Source organism: Podarcis filfolensis (genome assembly GCF_964270895.1).
Source record: "Podarcis filfolensis genome assembly, chromosome: 12".
Lineage (NCBI taxonomy): Eukaryota > Metazoa > Chordata > Lepidosauria > Squamata > Lacertidae > Podarcis > Podarcis filfolensis.
The window spans coordinates 20841228-20863767 of NC_139614.1; the positions used below are offsets into that span (position 1 = coordinate 20841228).

Here is a 22540-nt window from a genome sequence, read left to right on the forward strand (position 1 = left end):
GCCCTGCGCGCGCGCACACACACACACACACACAACCTATTTGCCTGTAATTTGGCAGACTTTATTCATTCCAGAAGGGTAGCATACCTGCAGATTTCATCCACTTTTGTCAAAAGGGAAGCAAAGCAAACTTGGGCAGACCCTAAGGCAAATCAGCCGCCCTACAAAGTGTTCCTGACGGAGATGGGTTGTTTTTCAAAGCACTGAATTGATGTCCAAACCAAATCGTGAAGTCCTTGTCTTGTGTCTAGCGTCAGAACTCAGGTGCCACAATGGTTGTCTAGTGGCACAAGCAGCGGCGGAGAAAGCCACTCAGGCGCCTGGTGGCAGTGCACCCAGGGGCGGGGTGAGCCTCCCATAGGGGTGGGATGCACTGTGGGCCTCCAGAGTCTGCCTGCCTCCTCCCACTCAGCCGCCCTACCACTGGGGGGGAGGCAGCGGGCGGACCGTTTGGGCAGCGTGGAGCCTGCACACCGAAGCCATTGCGTCTTTCCCAGGAGAGACGTGTGGCTCGAGTGTGCTGCAGGCCCCGCGGTGAGTGCCGCCCAGCATTTTGTCACCCCCCTCAGTGGTGACACCCGGGGTGGCCCGCACCCCCGTTCCTCCACCCCTGGCCACAATATCCAGTCATAAACAGGATGCATTTGCCATACAGTCTGTGTACTGTTTTTGATAAGAGGGGGAACAATTGTTCAAGCACAGCCTTATCATAATCATCATCAAATGTTAGGATTCTGCATATTTGTACCTGTGATGATGGTGGTTATAAATTAACTTCCTGCTTATTTTTTTGAGCAGAAGAAAGAAAAAAAACACACCTCAGAGAATCAACTCTGAGTCACATGCACTTAAACTGAAACACATGTTTTCCTGAAAAGATGAGGATAACAAATCTGTTCTAGATTGACTTATTAATAGATACAGATTTTTGTCTCATTCCCTGTTTGAAATCTCTAAGACCAGCAAGGTCGCAAGGGACACACACACACACACACACACACACACACACACTTACAGCTGAGAGCGAGAAACTGAGAGAGAGAAAAAGTAATTTTCTTCACATAAATGTTAATAAATTATAAGTTATGTATCAGACTTTGAAGCTATATACCAGATTCTATCTTCAGACCCTCTGAAGATTAATTCTGAGCAATTGCCTAGGTTACACAGTGCAGTATTGAAAAGGCAAGCATTCATAAAGTCATGAGATAGATCCCTGCAATAATTAGATTTGCTTTAAAACTTCATACATACAGTGCTAACCTGAAGGCAAAAACAGGGGTTTGTCTACTTTTGAAACAGGGATGGAAGGAAGAGCAGTGGCCCTTGGGGCATTAAAGGGTTCCAACTCCCATCAGCCCCATCCAGCAGGGCCCATGATTAGGGTGATATGAGTTGTTGCAACGGAACGACAGAAACCAGAGCACACAGAAATGCTGTTTACCTTCCTGCCGCAGCGGTACCTATTTATGTACTTGCACTGGTGTGCTTTCGAACTGCTAGGATGGCAGGAGCTGGGACAGAGCAATGGGAACTCACTCCATTGTGCAGATTCAAACCGCCAACCTTCCAATTGGCAAGCCCAAGAGGCTCAGTGGTTTAGACCACAGCGCCACCTGCATACTGTGGTATGGCTGCAGGAAACCCCAAGGTAACATGGCACACAATGGTGTGGTTCTAAACAGTATGTAGCTGACTGCTGCTGAAGGGTGTAGCATGAGACTGCCATCTCCCTCCCCCCCCAACAGGTTTCTCTGCCTAGAGATGCTGGTGGAAAAGCTTCATCTTCTAAAGCAGACATTTCCAAACTTTTCATGTTGGTGACACACTTTTTAGGCATGCATCATTTCACAACAAAGTAATTCAATTTTACTAGCAAACCGGAAATTAAACTAACTCCTTTCCAGCCCCAGCAGCAGCATGGGGAGCATTCACATGACACACCTACACAATGTAGCTGACAAACTAATGGGTTGTGTCGCAACACACAGTTTGGAAAGTTTTGTTCTAAAGCTACACTGGAGGGCGGGACAAGGTGGCAGGAAATGGAGCTTCCTATCCCTGAATTTGTAAATAGACAATAAGGTGTTGAGCTGGGTAATTTGCAGGAAGATACCTGAAGTCATCATGACTTACACACATATTCCAATACTGGAACCTTTCTAGGAATTAAAGTACCATTGATAGGCTAGTCATTGTTTTGCATACGGGTCTTCCATCTTTAAACCATTATTTGCATGGTTGTCACTAAAATCTAAGTCACAACTCCCATCATCCATAGCTAACAGGACCAGTGGTCAGGGATGATGGGAGTCGTAGTTACAAAACATCTGGAAGGCCGAGTTTGCCTATGTCTGAGTTTAGATCTCTGGATCCTAATATTGTGTGACTATTTCATGTTCTTCAGCTAAGGAACCCAATTTCATTATTTCTGCAGTTGCAACCTTATGAAACAAATTATCGCCATTATAATTTACATGTCTGAAAACACTGAACCTATTTGTAAATTGTTCAAAGGAAGAGTCCTAACTTGATATGCTCCAGTCAAAAGTTAACAATCATCACAGTGGTTCTTAAAAAAGAAAATTGTTTCGAGAATTCCTCATTCATGGATACATCTATAGCACATATCTCCATGTTTCTTCTTGCCCAGCCTCCTAAAGGAAGATGGAAATCTGACACATATTCATTTCAGTTGTACAGTTTCTCCATTCTGATGTTAGCAATTATCTTGCCAGTCTGAAAGCTGATGACACGCTATACTCCAATGGGAGTAAATGATAAGGATCACAAAGGAATTAGTATCAGTCTGATAAGTGGCATACAAGTTACATCATTCTATTTTAGTCAAATGGCTTCTGAAGTATTATATGATACATACCTCCTGAAAAGAAAATGAGACAGGACTGATTAAACCAAGCATAAAACACTTTGAGATATCTGCCTTTGCCCAACCATAAACATACATTATGATTTCCTCTTAAGGACAGATCTTGATACTACAGTATTAGCATTAAAAGTAATTGGGAGGGGGCATAAAGCTATGGGCTAGTTGGCCCAATGTCTGTTTTGGGAAAATTCATGGAAATTAATGCAATCTTCTCCAAGAGAATGTAAGGACATAAGGATAGCCTGGTGGATCAACCCAATGGCCCATCAAGTTCAGCATCCTTTCTCATGGTGGCCAACCAGATGTCTGTGGGAAACCCACAAGCAGGAACTGAGTGCAGGAGCCCTCTCCCTCACTGTGGTTCATTCCAACTCTTCCTGGCTCGGCTCCAGTCTCCACACCAGGTGCTGGTCATAGATATTAGATGCTCTGCCACTATGGCCTATCCCGAAAATGGGAGTGTGAGGAACACTTGGGCTAGAACCAGAGAGACCTTCAGCCTTGTGCAATGCTGCCTTGTGAATCGGCGTTGTTTTAAATAGCCTGCATTGAGGTCTATAAAGGTAAAGGTAAAGGGACCCCTGGCAATTAAGTCCAGTTGTGAACGACTCTGGGGTTGTGGCGCTCATCTCGCTTTACAGGCCGAGGGAGCCAGCGTTTGTTTGCTTCCACAGACAGTTTTTCTGGGTCATATGGCCAGCATGACTAAGCTGCTTCTGGCGAAACCAGAGCAGTGCACGGAAATGCCGTTTACCTTCCCGCTGGAGCGGTACCTATTTATCTACTTGCACTGCGTGCTTTCAAACTGCTAGGTTGGCAGGAGCTGGGACCAAACATCAAGAGCTCACTCCGTCATGGGGATTCAAACCACCGACCTTTCGATCAGCAAGTCCAAGCGGCACAGTGGTTTAACCCACAGTGCCACCCGCGTCCCATTGAGTTCTATAAGGCAAAATAAATAGGCCATAATTTGTAATGTTGTTGAGGGAACATTTCCCCTCATCTCTACACTGGGTTTGCCAGAGGCAGGAGACAGCTTCAGTATTCTTTCCAATGTACATTCCTTGACCTATTCACGTATTTATTTTTATAGAGACTGGCATTTGGGAATGATGTTGTGGAGAAGGATCCCTTTACTACTACTTGCTCTAAGATGATCAGTTCAAAAGTATATGAATCTGCTATTTTTCAAATGGAAGCCTGCAAATTCAGTGTTCCTCAAGAAATCTGGCACACTACAAGGAGGATTGCAGAAGATCTTAACTAGGGTCGTCATATGTCTGGAATTTCCCAGACACAGCCAGGAAACAGTGTCCGGGAAGAAAGCGCTGCAATGTCCGGGAAAATCTGGACATAAAATCATAGAATAGAATAATAGAATCATAGAGTTGGAAGAGACCACAAGGGCCATCGAGTCCAACCCCCTGCCAAGCAGGAAACACCATCAGAGCACTCCTGACATATGGTTGTCAAGCCTCTGCTTAAAGACCTCCAAAGAAGGAGACTCCACCACACTCCTTGGCAGCAAATTCCACTGTCGAACAGCTCTTACTGTCAGGAAGTTCTTCCTAATGTTTAGGTGGAATCTTCTTTCTTGTAGTTTGGAACCATTGCTCCGTGTCCGCTTCTCTGGAGCAGCAGAAAACAACCTTTCTCCCTCCTCTATGTGACATCCTTTTATATATTTGAACATGGCTATCATATCACCCCTTAACTTCCTCTTCTCCAGGCTAAACATGCCCAGCTCCCTTAGCCGTTCCTCATAAGGCATCGTTTCCAGGCCTTTTTTGGTTGCCCTCCTCTGGACACGTTCCAGTTTGTCAGTGTCCTTCTTGAACTGTGGTGCCCAGAACTGGACACAGTACTCCAGGTGAGGTCTGACCAGAGCAGAATACAGTGGCACTATTACTTCCCTTGATCTAGATGCTATACTCCTATTGATGCAGCCCAGAATTGCATTGGCTTTTTTAGCTGCCGCGTCACACTGTTGGCTCATGTCAAGTTTGTGGTCAACCAAGACTCCTAGATCCTTTTCACATGTACTGCTCTCAAGCCAGGTGTCACCCATCTTGTATTTGTGCCTCTCATTTTTTTTGACCAAGTGCAATACTTTACATTTCTCCCTGTTAAAATTCATCTTGTTTGTTTTGGCCCAGTTCTCTAATCTGTCAAGGTCGTTTTGAAGTGTGATCCTGTCCTCTGGGGTGTTAGCCACCCCTCCCAGTTTGGTGTCATCTGCAAATTTGATCAGGATGCCCTTGAGTCCATCATCCAAGTCGTTGATAAAGATGTTGAATAAGACCAGGCCCAAGACAAAACCTGTGGCACCCCACTAGTCACTCTTCTAATGGCAACCCAGGTTGGAAGAGTAGACTTTGGCGGGATTTTCACTTTTTGAAATATGGCAACCCTATCTTAACAGCAGATCCTGAAACAAAAGCCAACGATGAAAACCTTAATCAGCTCCTCCATCTACAACCAGCCATTTTTTTGTTCATTTGTTTGAATAACAACTATGACTGAATCTGGCCAAAACAGCTCATGTGGATGCCTCCTCAAATAAGTGTGTTTTGAACATATGTGGAGGATAAAAAGACAGCCTGACAAATAGAGGAAGGGGCTGTTTTATGCATAGGGAGCATAAAATTCATGAATGGGGAATGGAAATAAATAAAGTCCACTGGAGAGGAATCTGAGAACAGCAGAAGGAAGAAAAAGGAGAAAGGGTACACTGGTCTGTTGGAATACGCCTACTTTATATCAGTGGCTTGGTGCAGGTATGATTCCCCAAACTCTTCCCATTTCCTCTTGAGGTTCACACACTCCCTGCCACTTGATATCAGCATTTCACTCCTTTTCAGCACTAATGGTTAGCAGCTGTTGCCTCAACCTGAATGCTAACCACAGATAGTGCTCCAGTTTAAAGCCAAGTACCCTGAGTTTTCAACTCATTGCATCTGTAATGCTCACCACAGTTAGCACTGAAAGGGAAAATAGGAATTTCAGCAAGTGAGGTTAGAAGCAGCACACAAGCCAGAGGGGGAAGGAGGAGTATTCAGATTCTAGATTGAGAAACATTATGTCTATAATGAGTCAATGAGATGTAGAGAGGAACAGAGAGGAAATGAAAAAGACCTACTATTAACAGAAGAGATTTAGACACAAGGACTAAAGGTTTCCTGTGCAACAAAATTGTTTCCCAATATACAGAGCAGTGCATACTCCTAATGGAACTCAAATGTATCAGCCAAAACAGAGAAGCCAAGGAAGGAGAACACTAAATACATGAATTATGTGGACTTGTTTTAGCCAGATGGTGTGTCCTCCTGTGAAGCCCAGTGTCCTTGGGATCAGAAGCTCAGGCCTTGTCTTTCTGTTTATATTTTGTAAATATTCCTAAGCCTGCTGTAAACAGTGTACAGTAGTCACACATTTATCTGTTGTCTAAGGAGCAAGTACACAACTGAAGGGGACTGAAAGCATGCTGCTTACCAAGGCAGCAGAACTTTTCAATGTCGATAAGAATTTTTTGTTCCTCATCAAGGGCATTTGTATCCTTGGGAATACTCAAAAAGGAAACAGAGGAATGTCTTGTAATGGTAAATAACCAAACTCCAAATAAACCCTTTGTTTGTCACCACTGAAACCCTAATTACAGGTGCAAGCAGTGGTTTTTTTTCTAAAAAAATTTTTAGGGGTACTCTCATTTTCCCACACATATTGAAATACTGCCCCTCAATGAGGCCAAACTTAGATTCACAAAATGTTTAGGGGTGTGTGTACCCCTGCCCCCCAAAAAGCACTGGGTGCAGGTATTCTTTTGCTATCAGTCATTATTATTATTATTATTATTATTATTATTATTTTGCTGTACCAGGAGTTCTCAAACTACAATGGAAGGGCTCTAGCTCAATGGTAGAATATTGCTTTGCGTGCAGAAGGTTCCTGGTTGAATCTCTGTCATCTCCAAGTATAGCTTGGAATGTCCCCCATCTAAAATCCTGGGGAGCTGCTACCAGTCAGTGTGGACAATACTGAGCTAGATGGACGAAGAGACTCACTCAGCATAAGACAGTGTTCCTACGCATGGTAATGAAGATCTGCACACAACTATGTTGTATGTAGTCATCTATTTTGTTTTGAATTTGTTTCTCTCCTGGAGTGTACCTTGCGCAGAATGGTTAATCCAAATTGCTCAATCTTTGAGCAGTGTGAAATTCCAGGTATTTTCCTAGGATTCGGTTTCCTTGGAATGAGGGACAGTAGAGATTGTGGTCTTTATGCTATATGGTTTAAGGTAAAGGGACCCCTGACCATTTGGTCCAGTTGTGACCGACTCTGGGGTTGCGGCGCTCATCTCGCTTTATTGGCTGAGGGAGCCGGCATACAGCTTCCGGGTCATGTGGCCAGCATGACTAAGCCGCTTCTGGCGAACCAGAGCAGCGCACAGAAACACTGTTTACCTTCCCACTGGAGTGGTACCTATTTATCTACTTGCACTGGCGTGCTTTTGAACTGCTAGGTTGGCAGGAGCAGGGACCGAGCAACGGGAGCTCACCCCGTCGCGGGGTTTCGAACCGCCGACCTTCCAATCGGCAAGCCCTAGGCTCTGTGGTTTAACCCACAGCGCCACCTGCGTCCACCTGTTTACTTGCACATATATACAACCTGAGACTATGATGGCGGGGTGAGGACATACAACATTAATACTCCAGAAGGTCTTGCTTCTCCCATCCTCACAGCCTTGGATTCAAGCAGAAGTCAAGCATGGCTCTCACTCTCTGGCTTTTTGCCTGCTTCTAGCCCAGCTCACATAATTTTAGCCATTGTCCTTCTAACTAACAGTCAGGTGAGGGAAGCAGGACCTGCCCATTGCCCTCTGGCACAAAGCCATGCTTAGGCCCATTAACTCACCGAGAAGCCTGGCTAGTTCAACAACTGAATCCCCCATTAGATTTTAGCCCTTGCTGGATCCAGGAGTCAGGCATCATGCAGACTAAAAATGTACCGCAATATTTTAAAATATGCTATGTTCAAAGAAGCCACTGTGCTACTCTGCTTTCCTCCTTTTGCTTTGATGTAGTCTTTCTGCTCTTACCTCAGCCAAGGAATATTATTAAAGGATTTCAAGGTGATATGTGCTCCTTAGTCACCAGCCTAGCAAAATCTGAACATATTACAAAGGGAAGCACAGCTACTCCACTTGAGGGGGAAATGTACTAAGTAATAGGAAGACATTGTCTGCTGTTCATCCTACAAGCCTCAGTGCTAATAACAACTGTGTTTGGCGGGGCTTGTGTCCTTTTGCAGTGCAAGCACAGCTACATTTTGTACAATCAAAAATGACAAAAGGGACTATATGACATCTCAAGTCCCCACGTTTAAGAGCCACAAGATGACAGTTGATGCTACTAAGGCTGCAATCCGACATATATCCCATTGAACTCAGGAATAAACTACTTCTGAGTACAGATGGATAAGACTACACTGAACATCTCCTTCCTGAACCTTGCCATCACCACCATTGAAACTTTTCCTATTCCAGCAGCCATGATGACATTTTTCACTCTGCAAGAGCTCCTGCCCAGCAGCTTGTTCCTCTGGCCTTATTTCTCTTTCTATCCCCCTTCCCTTCCCACAGCTTCACCCACAATCTCCAGGGATATGTGAGTCCAGCAGACTGTCTGCCAGCAACACCCCTTCTTGCTCCTCTGGTAGCTGATTCCAGAATATGTTTGGGAGAGGGAAAGGGGAGTGATGATTGCAGGAAGCTGCTTATCATCAAATCAGGCTGTTGATTAATCTAGTCATATTGTCTATACTGACTGAGGGCTGTTCTCTAGGGTTTCAGTCACGGTGCCAGGAACCAAAGCAGGAACCTTTTGCAGGCACCACTGAGCTAAGCATGATGCTCTTGCAACACATATGTATACAATAGCAGCTTCTTTTATTCTGTTTTTTATTCATTTTATTCCACTGCCCAGAATACAGATGTGGTTCACTAGGCATCTCATGCAGCTAATATTTTCTCTGGAGGAAACTCTGGAAGCAGCTATCTGGAGTCAAGGAATTGGCATTCTAGGCTGCCAAGATTAAAAGAGTCAAGACAAAGAAAAAAACAAAATGTATTTTTTATCCCCATCGAGGTAAAAATGACAGTAAATTTATATCAGAAAGGACATTTTTCCACTTATGTAACAACTTGCTCTTTGCACAGGCCAATGCTAATCTGAGGCATCTGTAATGTGTTATCTGAAATGTGCACTGGAAATATATGAAAATCAGCAGAACAGCAATGTATCATTGCTCACAATTTTAAGCAGGGTCATCAATACAGCCAAGAGGCACTTGGATGACAAACATCTGCGTTTTCAGCACTATTATCTTATTGATCGCCCTCAACTCTTAAATGCAAGATGTAGGGTTGTGAACAGGCTTCTGCTTTTGCCCTCCCCCATCCCCCTCACCCTTTGTGCACATGCTGCTCGTCTGAGCACATTCAAAGCCATTCATTTCCATGTTGGAAATTATGTAAAGTAGTAAACATGCAGAAGCACTCTTCTGTGGTTATATGAAAATAGCACCCAGGATTGTTATTGGTTGTAGAAATACTCTCTAATGAACTGTACAGGTACTAATATTGCTGCTTTGGTAAACTCTCTGAATAGAGATGACTGTGCCATTGGTTTATTAATATGCTATTTGAAAGGGAGCATCAGTGCTCAGGTGCAGTCAATCATCCAGGGTGCATGTGCGGCAATTTCTCCTCTGCTGGAGCTCACACAAGATCCTCTCTAGCATAGATGTTGGGAAGCCTTTTGTGAACAATGTGAGGAAGATTTTAGAAGATACAGCTGAGCTGCATTCCGTAACAATACTAAAATAGATATTGCATTATTTTTTTAAGATGTCTCTTTCATGCTCTTGCAACATCTCATTCCTTCTGCACATTAGAAAAAGATTCAGGAGCACCAGTAGGAAGATTAGTCATGAATGATGCTGCCAAAAATAATGGAGAGACAGCCAGGAAACACCAGGAGCACAGGCTAGATCATCAGTGTTCAAATTATTCCTGCCTCCCAGTATAACTAGCCTGTGGTTTCCAATAGCTATATTTCAATATAGTTTCACCTCATTATAGTTTACAGCCAGTGTTGTATGCGCCTGTTCCAAGATTCATAGGGCTCATCTACAGTGGAGCTTAATGTGGGTTTGAAACTGCTTATGTCACTAATTATTTGTTTTTGCAGTGTCCACATGACATTCTCCTGATCCAAGTGGCAGTCCTCACTTTCCCACTGGTAAAATAGGATTCTCCTGATTTGTGGATAATCTGATAAGGAAAGAAAATCCAGTATAAATTTGCATGTTACCTGACGGCGGAGGTACTGAAGCCCATTGTGTAGGTGAGCTTTTTTTCATGTGTGATGACGTTTTTCAGTTTTTCACCGAAAAACATTTCTTCTTAAATTGCTTGTAAGAAGTCAAATGTTGGGTTTAACTCGGTGTTACAGAAAATGTGATCAAATCGCTTGGTAGTATTTAACACTGTTGATTTGCCACAGATAGAAGTTGCCTGTGCTCAGATGTTTCTAATCTTTCCATCAAATGCTTCAAGAGAGTGTGAACTTTGTGTAAACGAAAGTGAAGGAATTGCAAAACCAACCTAACAAACCTAAATAGACTAAGCTCAAACTATAAATAGGAATCACTGGGCGAACAAAGAACTTAATCTGAAAGTCACACAATAAGAGCAATAATATTGGCTCAGGTCAACTAGGGGCATGAATCTGTTTAAAATCATGCATCTAGCATGATACAGATGTTCACAATGTAAATATGAACGTGCATTATGCTCGGATGTTTCCATGATTATTTCCCCACTTATGCTGTACTAGTAGAGACTGTTTGCACTAGTGGAGTCTGTCGGTAATGTAATTCTGTAATTTAGCAAAAAGAAACACCAGCTCTTTCTTTAGCGCAGTAGGATATGACGGCTCTTCTATCAATTTCCATCTAGTTCTTTTAAGAAATCCTCATTTGGGCTGTTACTGGCACTTCAATTCTGTTTTCCTGTTCTTTCCCTTTGGCTCAGTGCCAGTGTTACATTCCCTGCTATTCAGATGTTCTGTTTGATTACACCTGGCCGAGTAGTACTAACTGCTCGCCCCAATCTCTGATCCTTGAGATCAATCCATTATGTGCTGACCCTGCAAGAACCCAAATACTTGAGGAGACCCTAAGCGTAGCTATGTTTGTTGAGTCAATATTGAAAGAGAGGAGAATTCTTTTGTTTAAAACATAGACATCAGTTGGAGCCCTTGCGGAGCAGAAAAGTCAGTAAATATCAAGAATGTTTAACCAGATGTGAGAGAAGAGGCACAGTAACAACTTTCAAAACTAATACAATCAGAAACCATTTTCACAACTGGAAATTTAGGCACAACTTTTCTATCCGCTTTCCTGTTTTATTGTCATCGTTTTATTTCTACGCCGCCTTTCTACAGTTAAACCCATGCTCATGGTGGCTTGCAACATGAAAATGAATACATAATTACAAACATAGCAAAACTAGTCATAAATAATAAAACACATCAAAAAGTACACAACCAAACTGAACAACTTCCACATAAATAATATCTAAAAAATAATCACAAAAAATTAATATCAGTAACAGCAACACAACCCCCTAAACCAGTGCTTTCCAAACTGTGTGTCGTGACACGTTACTCTGTTGGCGGCAGTGTGTAGGTGTGTTGCACAAACGCTTCCGCCCCCCTCATCCCGGGGCCTGAAAGGGGTTAGTTTAATCTCTGGTTTGCTGGCAAAACTGAATTACTGTGTCGTGAAATGATGCATGTCTAAAAGGTGTGTTACCAACCTAAAAAGTTTGAAAGCTCTGCCCAAACAAAACCCCAGTCCAATAATCTGTTTAACAACTTCAACTTTTGTAGCGGGAGTCAGCCAGCCTTGACCTCCCAAGCCAGATGTCAAAAAGACCAACAAGACAAGGGACAGGTCTTCCAGGACTCACAGCCAAGATGGCTATGTATGACTGAATATGAATTACATAAGGCTGTAGCCCTATTTAGCCATGCTGACAAGCCCCCGTCCTCTTCTCAGCATATCATGGTCTCCATCTTTACAGCTGTCCTTAGGTTAAAGCAGGGAATCTCGTGTACTTGTGGGGGCTCCATCCCACTCCCTGCCCTGGTTATTTATAACTCTGATTAAGTAGAGTTCGCCATCGTGCATATATAATATTATTTATTATAATATATATTTTTTATTATTTTGCCAAATGCATAAAGCTGAATGTTAAATGTGCTTAAGTTGCAGGCTTACTGTATGTGCACAATAAAGAGCTCTAGTTGTGTTTTGTTATGAGTAGGATTACTATGCCCCAACCCAGAGATTGCCACTTTTAAGAGCTCACACAGGTACCAATATTGTTTCCAAAGGTCTCCGCAGTCCTCACCCAATCGACTACACTGCCTGCTGCAGTCACCATGCCTATAAGTGTGGCTCACAATGTGCTCTACCTATGGTGAAAGCTAGCTGCCAATAATATTCTTAGCTTTGGATAATTGACTTTATAGCAATTAATCCTTTAGAGCAGCCTTCCCCCAAGCTGGAGTCCTCCAGATTGTGGACTCCAGTTCCCATTATCCCCATCTAATATGGATGACAGTCAGGGATGATGGGAGTTGTAATCCAAAACATGTAGATGGCCCCAGATTGGAGAAAACTGGTTTAAAGGGAGAAAAAAAGGTAAAGTGGAAGAAGGGGGTTGGGAAATGTTATCTGCATAAACCAATACACTTTTCAATAGTAAGTTATTAACAAAACAAAACAAAATGGAGGAAGGGAAAGGCTGTTGCATACTGTTGTAAACCACATCCATAGGATTATCCAACACATGGGCACCAGAATGCAATGAACACACAATGGCAAGTTGTGAAATTAAAGGCCTCTGTGGCACTTGTCCACAATCAACTTCTGGTGTGTACACACATTAACCAAAAGTTTAACACTGCTGAAGACCAAGGAGCCACATTTTGGCCACAGGTTGCCTCTTCTGCGTGGGTCAAAAGCTGGAGGGGGGGGAACCTTAGGTGGGGGACCTCAGGCTTTGCCTCTCTGTCTGTAGGAACTCACCCCAGACCACATCCATCACTAGCCCTGCTCCACATATTGCTTGAGTGCTTTTGCCCGGCTGGAATTTGTCCTTGAAACTGCAATGGTGTTTCTTGCTTACCTGGTCAGAGGATGGAGATCTAGGTGTAGAAATCTCCAGCTTTGTGCGGCTGGAATGTAGCCCACTGTAGAAAGGTATGAGTCACATCTATTGCTCCAGCTACCACTAGCTTGCAGTCCTTGGAAGTTTGCCCATGAAGGAATGCAGCCTTGAGGCTCAACAAGGTTCTCCGCCCCTACTTTAACAGAAGGCACGACTGACCAAGCCTGCTAATATTCCTCAGAACCTGACACAGGATTGCTCCTTCTAAAGAGATATCCTCAGTCTGTTTCCTCAGGATTCAGCAGAATCTCACTTCTCTCTATATTTGTTTACTTTGTTCTGCTGAGTAATTACCCACAAAGGCATATGGGTGATCTTCGGCCACCACTTCTTTAAGAAATTCAACACCGGCTGCCAGTTTTGCTTCCAAGCATACTACAAAGTGCTGATTTTAACCTTTAAAGATCTAACTGGATTGGGACCATGATCCCTGAAGGCACTACTCCCTAACAAACTTAACATAAATTAAGTCCTTCAGAATGAGGCCTCTCTGTGCCCTCCTGATCCTTAGATATTTGTAGGGTGCCTTCCAGAGAGTGTTTGGAATTTGCTGTGTTTAGAATCCCCTCTCCTAGTTTTGCCTAACTTCGTCATTAACATCTTGTTCACCTGTGCTTTTCACACTGTGTGGTTTTACTCCTGCTGTTACTAATTTATTGATTTCGGGCAGCTTTTTTTAGATGGTATTTGCACTGTTGATTTTCATTTCTATCAGCCACCTTGAGCACTATTTTTAGGGGAAAGGCAGGGTAGAAATGTCCTAAATAAATAAATCAATATCTGGCACATAGTTCATCTCTTAGTGTCTTCTCTGCACTAGTCACCATCGTGTACTTGGCTGCCTAGATATCAGATTAGTTTCTCTATTTTTTCCCTTCTATACAACAAAGCATTACACCAGGAGTAGCTAACATGGGGCCCTCCAGATGTTGTGGACGACAACTCCTATCATCCTCAGCCAGCATGGCGAATGGTTAGGGATGGGAGTTCTAGTCCACAACATCTGGCGGCAACTAGATTGGCTACCCTTAAAATACTTCAATTTCTCACTGACTCCACATCCTTAAAATAACAGTTTTTATTAAGTGTTACTGGGTTAACACTTAGTCCTGTTACAAGAAATCCCAATGGGAACAAATTTACGCCTAATGCAAATGGTGACAAAAAGTGGTTCAGGTTTCTGTAAGTGTCCTGTTTCCCTACCCTCAGTTATATTAATACAGGGGTCGGCAACCTAAGGCCCATGGGCCTGTAGCGGCCCACAAGGCTTGTCTAACAGGCTCATGGCGCCCCCTGCCACCCGCTCTTACCAACACGGCACGGGGACTGACATCTGGGTTGGTGGTACCTGTGTGCATGAGCACGGGTACTCCTCTGACCCGGATGTGCACCAGAAAAAGCATGTGTTCTTGCGTGGGGGACGGAGAAGCGCCCATGAGAATGCGCACACGCTATTTCCAGCACTCTTCCAGGTCGCAGGAGCGCCGGAAATAGCGTGCGCACATGCACGGGCACTCCTCTGACCTGGAAGAGCTTGCGTGCGCACACGCTCTGGCCCATCCTCTGAGGACGAAGCGTCGATCAGCCCATCCTCTGACAAGGTTGCCGACCTCTGTATTAATGCCTTCAGCTTGGGTGGAGGAAGAGGACTTCAGTCATGAACATGTCACAAGGGGAAACGGTTAAATACGCCCTTTCCCTGTTGCTATCCTCAATAAATTCACAGCCCTACTCAATAGCTGCTTTGAAGCTTTAGAAAAGGCATTCAAGGATCTAAACCCAGATCTCCTGCCTAATGGGAAATCTGGCACACACAATAGGAAGGAGACTAGTTAGACCAGTCTCCTGAAGCGGCAAAGTCCAGCATCAATCATATTGGCCTTATCTGCGCATCAGGGTACACTATTGTTAATTGCTCTTTTTCGGTCTGTTCTGCTCCACTCCACTACCAGTGAGAGCAAATAAACTACATTCACTGTGGGTTCTCAGCAAGCTATGCTCTGTAGCTAAGATTATTTCTTAGCATTCTGATGATGGCATATTGGAGCAAAACGTGCTACATTCCCTGGTTCATGGAACGTGAAGCCAGGGGTTGTGGTCTTACGCCCAATCCTCAGCATTTCCTCACATATCCTCCTGACAAAGTATTTACCTTGTACGATGTGAAAGGTTCTGGGCGTGGGAGCTTCCTTTGGAATAGTGGAGAAGAGTGAAGAAGAATTTCCAGTTACCTAGCAACTGTTTATCCAGTGTGTTCTAGTTGTTATGCAAATGGAATGCCACTTAAGAATTACTGTAAATTAAATGGCATTTTTAATTATTCTCATTATTAACCACAACAGAAATGGGGGCGGGGGGGAGAGCGGTGACTTTTCAAGTAATCTAAACTTAAGAGATCTAAGGAGAAGAAGAAAAAGTACCTTAGATGTCGGACGAGGGGCACTAAGTGCTACCAGTTACACAACTTCAAGCACTTACCTTGCAAAGAGCTGAAGTTGATGATAAAATGATGGGCTTCTCTTGTTTAGAAAAATTCAGTCCTCAGAAAGCTTGTCTGTTGGCAGAGGGAAGAGTCTGACAACAGGTAACTCGGAGGACCGTGATGGGGCCAAATCTCCATCCAGAATGCTACCTCGTGTAACACAGCAAGGGTGTTTGCCGCCAAAGTGGTTACCGGTATCATTTTGGCAGCAGTCTTTCTTGTCATTAGGAGGTTTCGAGGTGTGCAGAGGAAGGCAATGATAAAGGGTCTGGAAACCAAGCCTTATGAGGAATAGTTGAAGGAATTGGGTATGTTTAGCCTGGGTAACAGGAGACTGAGAGGAGCTATGATAGCCATCTTCAAATATCTAAAGGGCTGTCACATGGAACTTCCTGTTCCGATTGTCTGAAATCAAATTGGTAATCCATTGGAAGAAAATCAAGGTGGATGTGCTTAGAGAGAATAACAACAACAACAAGACATAGATAGAATTTAATTGTTGGATCTTGAAACACTGACATTTCCCTTTGTTTGTAGAACAAAAAGTGCAATAGGATCTGCCTAGTCGCTAATCAAAATTTTAGAACAGTGTCTAAATATCTGTAAAGTCCCTGTGGACTAAATGAATGACTAGTTATCAAATATCAGAAAGCCTGGTTCAAGTGACATTGGCCACTCAACAACTAAAACTTCTTTCTCAAATACATTTGAGTTGCATGTGCTTCAATAGTCAAATTGTTGTCATAAAATGTGTCAACAGTTGTGTGTTTTTTTAATATTCCCAAACGTCTTGCTTTTTTCAGAGGCAGACAGAAAAACCTATTGCGTTTTGAGGGTGGAGGAAAATACAGTAACTGCCTAGTTCTGCCAGGAAGTACGGAGGAGTAGCAAATAATGGAAAATTAATTAATCACATGTTTGTATCTTATACTCAGAAACACAAAATTGGCTTTTAGCATGTCAGACCATTGATCATAGCTCAGAACCTTTTGCATGAAAAACATGAACTCTAACCACTCCTCCAATTTTATCAAAATAATTATTCTTATTTCTGCTGCTCTAATAATGGTATACTTAGTAACATACACATCAAGTAAGTCAAAAATAATTTAAAAATAATTATTACCATTTATTGCCAACCTTTTACCCACAAGGTCCCAGCGTGGCTTGCAACAATCAAAACACAGTATTAAAAATTAGTCTTCCTGCTGCTAAGAGTAATACTATTTTATTTCTTGCTTTCAGAAAGGGCATTCTATTACCCTCTGAACGGATCATGTTCTGATCACAAAGTATTTCTGCAACTCAACAATAGTGGTGATGAAAAATATGCCCTCACTCCTCTACACAGAAGCTATTATATTTCAAAAGCAACTCAGTTCTCATGTTTACAGACTATCTTGACCGAAGACCACAGCACAAGTATTGTGTTGTTGCAGACTGAATGCCATTTGTTTCCACAAAAACAAGCCCTCACCTTTTCCTCCCCGTTTCTAAATAAGAAAGATTTGAAACTCACAGGATTTGACATAGCAAGCTTTGCTAGAAAACCTTAGCCATTTTGCAAGACAGGTGAGGTTCCCCTTTATGAACCATCATCAATAACCTGGACCACACTGTGCTGTGCCAGAACCAATCCAAACCTACCTTAAATGAAATGTCAGACTGCCTTTCTTCTGCTGCTCAGAGTGTTTTCTGCTAAGCTTTCTCTTTCTCTTTCTTCCTCTTGCCAGTCCTCTCCCCACCCCCCAGGTTGCTAGGCAACCAAATGATATGGCTGTGCATGCATGTCCAGCAATAACGAACACTGTGTGATAATTTTTTATTTGATTTCTTAAATGGAAAACAGGGGAATATCCTGGCAAAGTTTCACCTCCTAATGAGTAAGTTTCAGAAAGTTTAAGCTTCCAAATACACACCAACCAAGCCACAGAACTTTTAGACGGTGGAACACCTAAAATTACCAGCCTACTGTTATATAACCTTCATTGTTGTATTGAATGTTCCATGGACATTTCTTTGCTTATTTTAACTGCATGACAAACTCTCACCTGCTGAAATTTCTTCTACACAGCTATTAAAGTTGCAGATACCCTGGTTTCTATTGGACCTGGGCACACTCTCTGCTCCACCTTCTGTATTTGGGAAGGTGACCTTTTAAATACTAATAGGCAACATCCAGTCCACCCAAGCTTGAGCATTTGTAAGACTGCAACCCTATGCATGCTTGTTTGGAAATAGGCCCAAGTTAAACACAGTGAGATTTACTTCCAAATAGGCAAGCACAGGATTAAACTAAGCATCCCATTTGTTTTAACAGCAGAGGTGCAAAGCACTAGCCTGAGCATTTACTATGTTTTACAAAGGTTCCTTCCCATTGCCTCCAAGTGTCCCTGTTTTCCAGGGACCGTCCTGGAATTATGAAAGTCATCCTGGCTTCTGATTTGACCCCAGAATGTCCCTATATTTCCCGCCAGCGCCGAGCTTGGGGAGGTGGATGAGCTACCGTTTGTCCCTGCAGCTATGAAGGAGCACCTCATTGCATCTGTAATCAATAATATTGTGGCCATTTCGATCCCAAGATGGTGTCATGTCATTTTTGCTACTTCTGCATCCCAGTGGCCCCCAGCCCACTGCACATGGGCCTGCAAATTTGTGTGGCTGTGTGCATGTCTCTGTGGGGGTGGGGGTGGGGGTGGGGGTGGAAGGATGTGTGTACTTGAGTGTGAGCCTGCACATGCAAATCTTTGGGACCCTAACCAACTGCCCCTCCCTGTATTCAGCACCCCCAAATGGCTTAACCCTAACTCTACAACAGGAAATGTAAATCTACATTTCGTATTGTACACTGGTATCTGCAGTGGATATATAATTTGTAGTGTGAACATTAAAATTGTAATGTAATCTTGTCTTTTATTGGCTTGCAAAACGTCAGGATTATATTTCACAGTGTGGTGATAAAGAATTCTGTAACATTACACACACACACACACACACACACACACACACACACACACAAGTTCCTCTGCTCCTTTCCTCAGCAATTGAGAAATCACTTCATCTCTGTGATGAAATTTCTCCCTCTTCCACCCCCATCCCAGACAACCAATCTGTTAAAGTGGATGGCTACAGTGCCCTCCTTTGACCTAACAATGACTTAACAGATTGAGGGCTTTTTTATTTTATCAGGCTCCTCCACTAGGGGCTAGGTTATATTCAGAAAGATCTGTTTGCAGCTCTGACCCTATGTAATCTCTCTAAATATTTGTAGACTATATATCTGACAGTCCACTGTTAAGGCCAAATGGCTTTTCCCATTAATACAAATTATTACATTTAAAATAAACAGGAGACAGCTAATCCAGCATCTGATTTCTCTATTCATATGAACCTATGAAATTGCCACACTGAATCAGACCATGATCTTTCCAACGCAGTATTGTCTTTCAAGCAAGTGTCTTTCCAAGCTGTGATGAGACTTGGAAAGCACATCTTACATCACTGAGCTACATTCATGAACTGGATACTTTGCTTTGTTAATGGTGTTTCACAGGCCAACCTGGGTCTTTGGCTTAATAATAACAATAGAGAGTTCCATCAGGCAGCAGGAGGAAACTAATGGTGGGGGGGAAGTGAAATGAAATCTCAAACCTCTTAAGTTCCCACTCTCCAATTCTCAAACATAGTGCAGTTTTACAGCCCGGAACACATGGATTCCTTGCGTATTTTTAGCCAATAATGTGTCAACCTTAACATTCTGGCTGGTACTGTAGATCCTTACCCAAACACCATGCTTGCAACACCATGCAGTTGGCAGTAATACACAAAAGGGTCAAGTCAAGTCAAGTCATAGAGAATCATGTACCAGCAGGCAGCGTTCCCCCTATGTCCCTCTGCTAATAATGTGTTACTACACTGGAGCTGTAGAACAAGGATGCAAGCATCTTCCAATGAGAAAATTCTTTAAAAATCATCTTTTGTAGAGGTTCACAACCTGGTGAAGGCATAGCTTGTGTACCTTTTCACTGATAGCACAAAAATGTATTATGTGTGGAAATTGTGTATTAACGTAACTGTACCTCACCAAAAACATGACATTCATGCAACCAAATTCCATATAGCTATCACAGTCCTGATCAATCGTCCTATAATCTCCCAAGAATTTGGAGAATTTAAGAAAAGCTCTGCTGGGTCAGTGATCCACCCAGTCCAGCACAGAATCCAATTCTCATAGTGGCCAACCAGATGGGCCAACCATGGGAAACCTGCAAGCAGGACCTTGGCACAACAGTGCTCTTCTCACCTGCAATTCCCAGCTACTTGTATTCAGAAGCGTACAACCAGTAAAGGTAGAGCATAACCATTGTTGCTAGTAACCACTGTTTGGAGAACAGAAAATTGCTGTGGTCAACGGTCCCTGGCTTCTCTTGCATATGCTAGATCTTTGCATAGAAACGGCAGGCATAGATTTTGCGTATTTCAATAGAAGGGACACAAGATACCATCCTAGATCTGACTATTTGTCCCTCTATCCTAGTACAGCCTGCTCTGGCTGGCAGTGGCTCCAGAGTCTCAGTTGTCTTCCCCATCAGTTTTTAACTGGAAATGCCAGGGATATTCTGGGATCTTTGTGTACAAAGCAGACATTCTACCACCAAGCTATGCTCCCTCCACCCCTACTGGAAATGCCAGTGATAAGCTGGGATCTTTTCATTCCATGGCCTGAGGATACCTGAGGCTTCTTTTGTTTATTGCCCACTTCCTCAATCAATTAAAAGTTCCAGGGGAAGTACTACCCAAGTATGGTTTCCTTTGGAAGCGAAACCACTGGAGACTTAGTACATGGTAGTAATATTTCCTTTATTTACAAATATACAAAGAGAGTATTCACTAAGATAAGAAAGGAAGGCATCACATCTGCTATTCCATATCAAATTCCCAGCTGTAAGTTGGCTCCATCTATACACCTCTTCTGAAAAGGATAAACTTATCTCTTTCCCCTATACTTTTCTCTCACTTACACCCACACCCACACCCCTTCCCTCTTCTTGTAGATAAGTATGTTTCACCTTCTTCAAACTCTGATGGCTGTCTCCTTCAAAACACTCAAAAGAGGTCTGGCTGTCAGGATACTTTTTCCTAATCTGTTCTTTTAAAAATGACTAGAGTAGCAATTTACCTAACAAAACAAGAAAGAGGTTTATTGCATCTTAATGAGTAAGTAATATATTATGGCATCAGCTTTCCTGGATTACAGTCCACTCCATCATATGCATGAAGTGTTATCCTGAGTTACAGATGGAGGCGGGATTGTAAACAGTGGGAACTGTAATGCAGAAAATGCAGACAGCGACAATTACTTAATTAACAGTGGTCACATTGGTAAATCAATTAACAGATGTAATATGATAAAAATCCTCTCTCAGTTTTTGAGTGAAGCAGTTGATGAACTGTAATTGAGCAGTTTCACAATGCAACCTCCCACTGAAGTTATTTTGTTCGCTTAGCCACTAATAATAGCCTTATCCTCCATGAATTTATCTAATCCTCACTACATCGTGTGGAAGCAAATTCCATAGTTTAGCTATGTGCTGTGTCAAGAAGCGCTTCCTTTCATTTGTCTGGAATCCTCCAACATTCAACTTCATTGGATGCTAGAAGATACATTTTCACTCTTTTGCAACCACTCTGTCCCTTATTTCCATTTAAGAGTTAGGAAGCAGAACAGAGTCGGAAATGAAATTGTGCCCTAACCTATGATGCTTTTTTCCTTTTATAGTACAAATTAAAGGGCAGGAAGTTGGTTGTTGATGGCTCTTACTCATAATAGCCAAAGATGGAACCATAATATTCAAAGGAAGCATACTTCATACCTCAAGATACCAGGGACCAGCAGCAGAGGATGGGCTATCAGCATCGTATTCCATTCGTGGGGTTTTCAAATAGACTTTGAGAAATGCAATGTAGAAATAGTTGGACCGTGGTCTAAGTCTCCCCACAGTTAGGGAGGATTTCCTAACTATGCAGAGCATTTACTCTAGACTTGTACTTTTTTAAAAAAATCACAGGGCTCTGAGGTTCTAGCTAAATATATACACAAAAGGAGACCATGTATGCTTGAAGTGTGACATTTTTTCTGATCACCACTGCTAACCAAGCAAAACTGAGACACAGAAGTGAATTGCAATCAAATGAAGAGCTGCTTAGATTATTATGAGGAAGCAGTCTGGTAGACCACTCCTGCGCATGTGATTGCAGGTCCATTTTTTGATGGCGTCAATCAAATATTATTGTGAACTTCCAGCTGGGCTTCACACAATCATTAATGGCAGAGTTGAGTCAATAAGGTCATGAAAAAAACTCTTGTTGTGAAATGCTGTTATTCCTAAGCAAATATTTGGGTGGTGGACATCTAATGTTTGAAGGCTATATTTATTGCTTTTGCATTCTGCATAGGGCAAACAGGTTAGTCTCTACCTAAAAGAATGGGCACAGATCTGACAGCAGAAATGGCAATATATTCAGAAACTAATAGGGTTTTCAACTTCCCAGCTTATTCTGCTACTGACTTTAAAGTGTCTGTACAAAGGGACTTCAAAGGGAGACTGCACTGCGAAAGTGCTCAATTACAATTCATTAAGAGGTTCATTGCTGTTATCTGTGAACTGAATAGGGTAAAAAGGTTTTTGTTACACCACCAGTGTTAATTGGCTTACTAATCCCAGTATATCTGCATTAGCAACAATAGCTGTTTTGTGAATGACCACTGTTAATCACATAATTATGGAAATTTACCTACCAAACCACCTAATTTAACTTGCACCTTTGTTAATATAAAAAATACGCAGTTTGTCTTTATTCTTGTTTT

The 22540-nt window shown here is 42.7% G+C and overlaps 1 protein-coding gene and 1 long non-coding RNA gene across 11 annotated transcripts in view; one reads left to right on the plus strand and one right to left on the minus strand.

Moving 5' to 3' along the window:
• Window positions 1–22540, minus strand: part of PLCL2 (phospholipase C like 2) — a 134711-nt gene that overhangs the window by 80485 nt on the left and 31686 nt on the right. The window contains exons 1-2 of one of the 9 annotated variants that reach the window (XM_083577674.1): window positions 17320–17344; window positions 15669–15744 (exon numbers count right to left, since the gene is read on the minus strand). The exons of 4 other annotated variants lie outside the window; for them this stretch is intronic. The gene's annotated coding sequence lies outside the window, so the exon portion shown is untranslated. Of the gene's footprint in view, window positions 1–13148; window positions 14463–15342; window positions 15387–15668; window positions 15745–17319; window positions 17365–22540 lie in introns of those variants that run through there. 4 more of the 9 variants (XM_083577673.1, XM_083577666.1, XM_083577665.1 and 1 more) reach the window with 4 other exon arrangements.
• LOC310745644 lies at window positions 15695–21782 on the plus strand. 2 transcript variants are annotated; one of them, XR_014540269.1, is made up of 3 exons: window positions 15695–15774; window positions 17747–17821; window positions 21452–21782. It is a non-coding gene; the product is annotated as an uncharacterized lncRNA (long non-coding RNA). The 2 variants fall into 2 exon arrangements; XR_014540270.1 differs by lacking the exon at window positions 15695–15774 and adding an exon at window positions 17354–17617.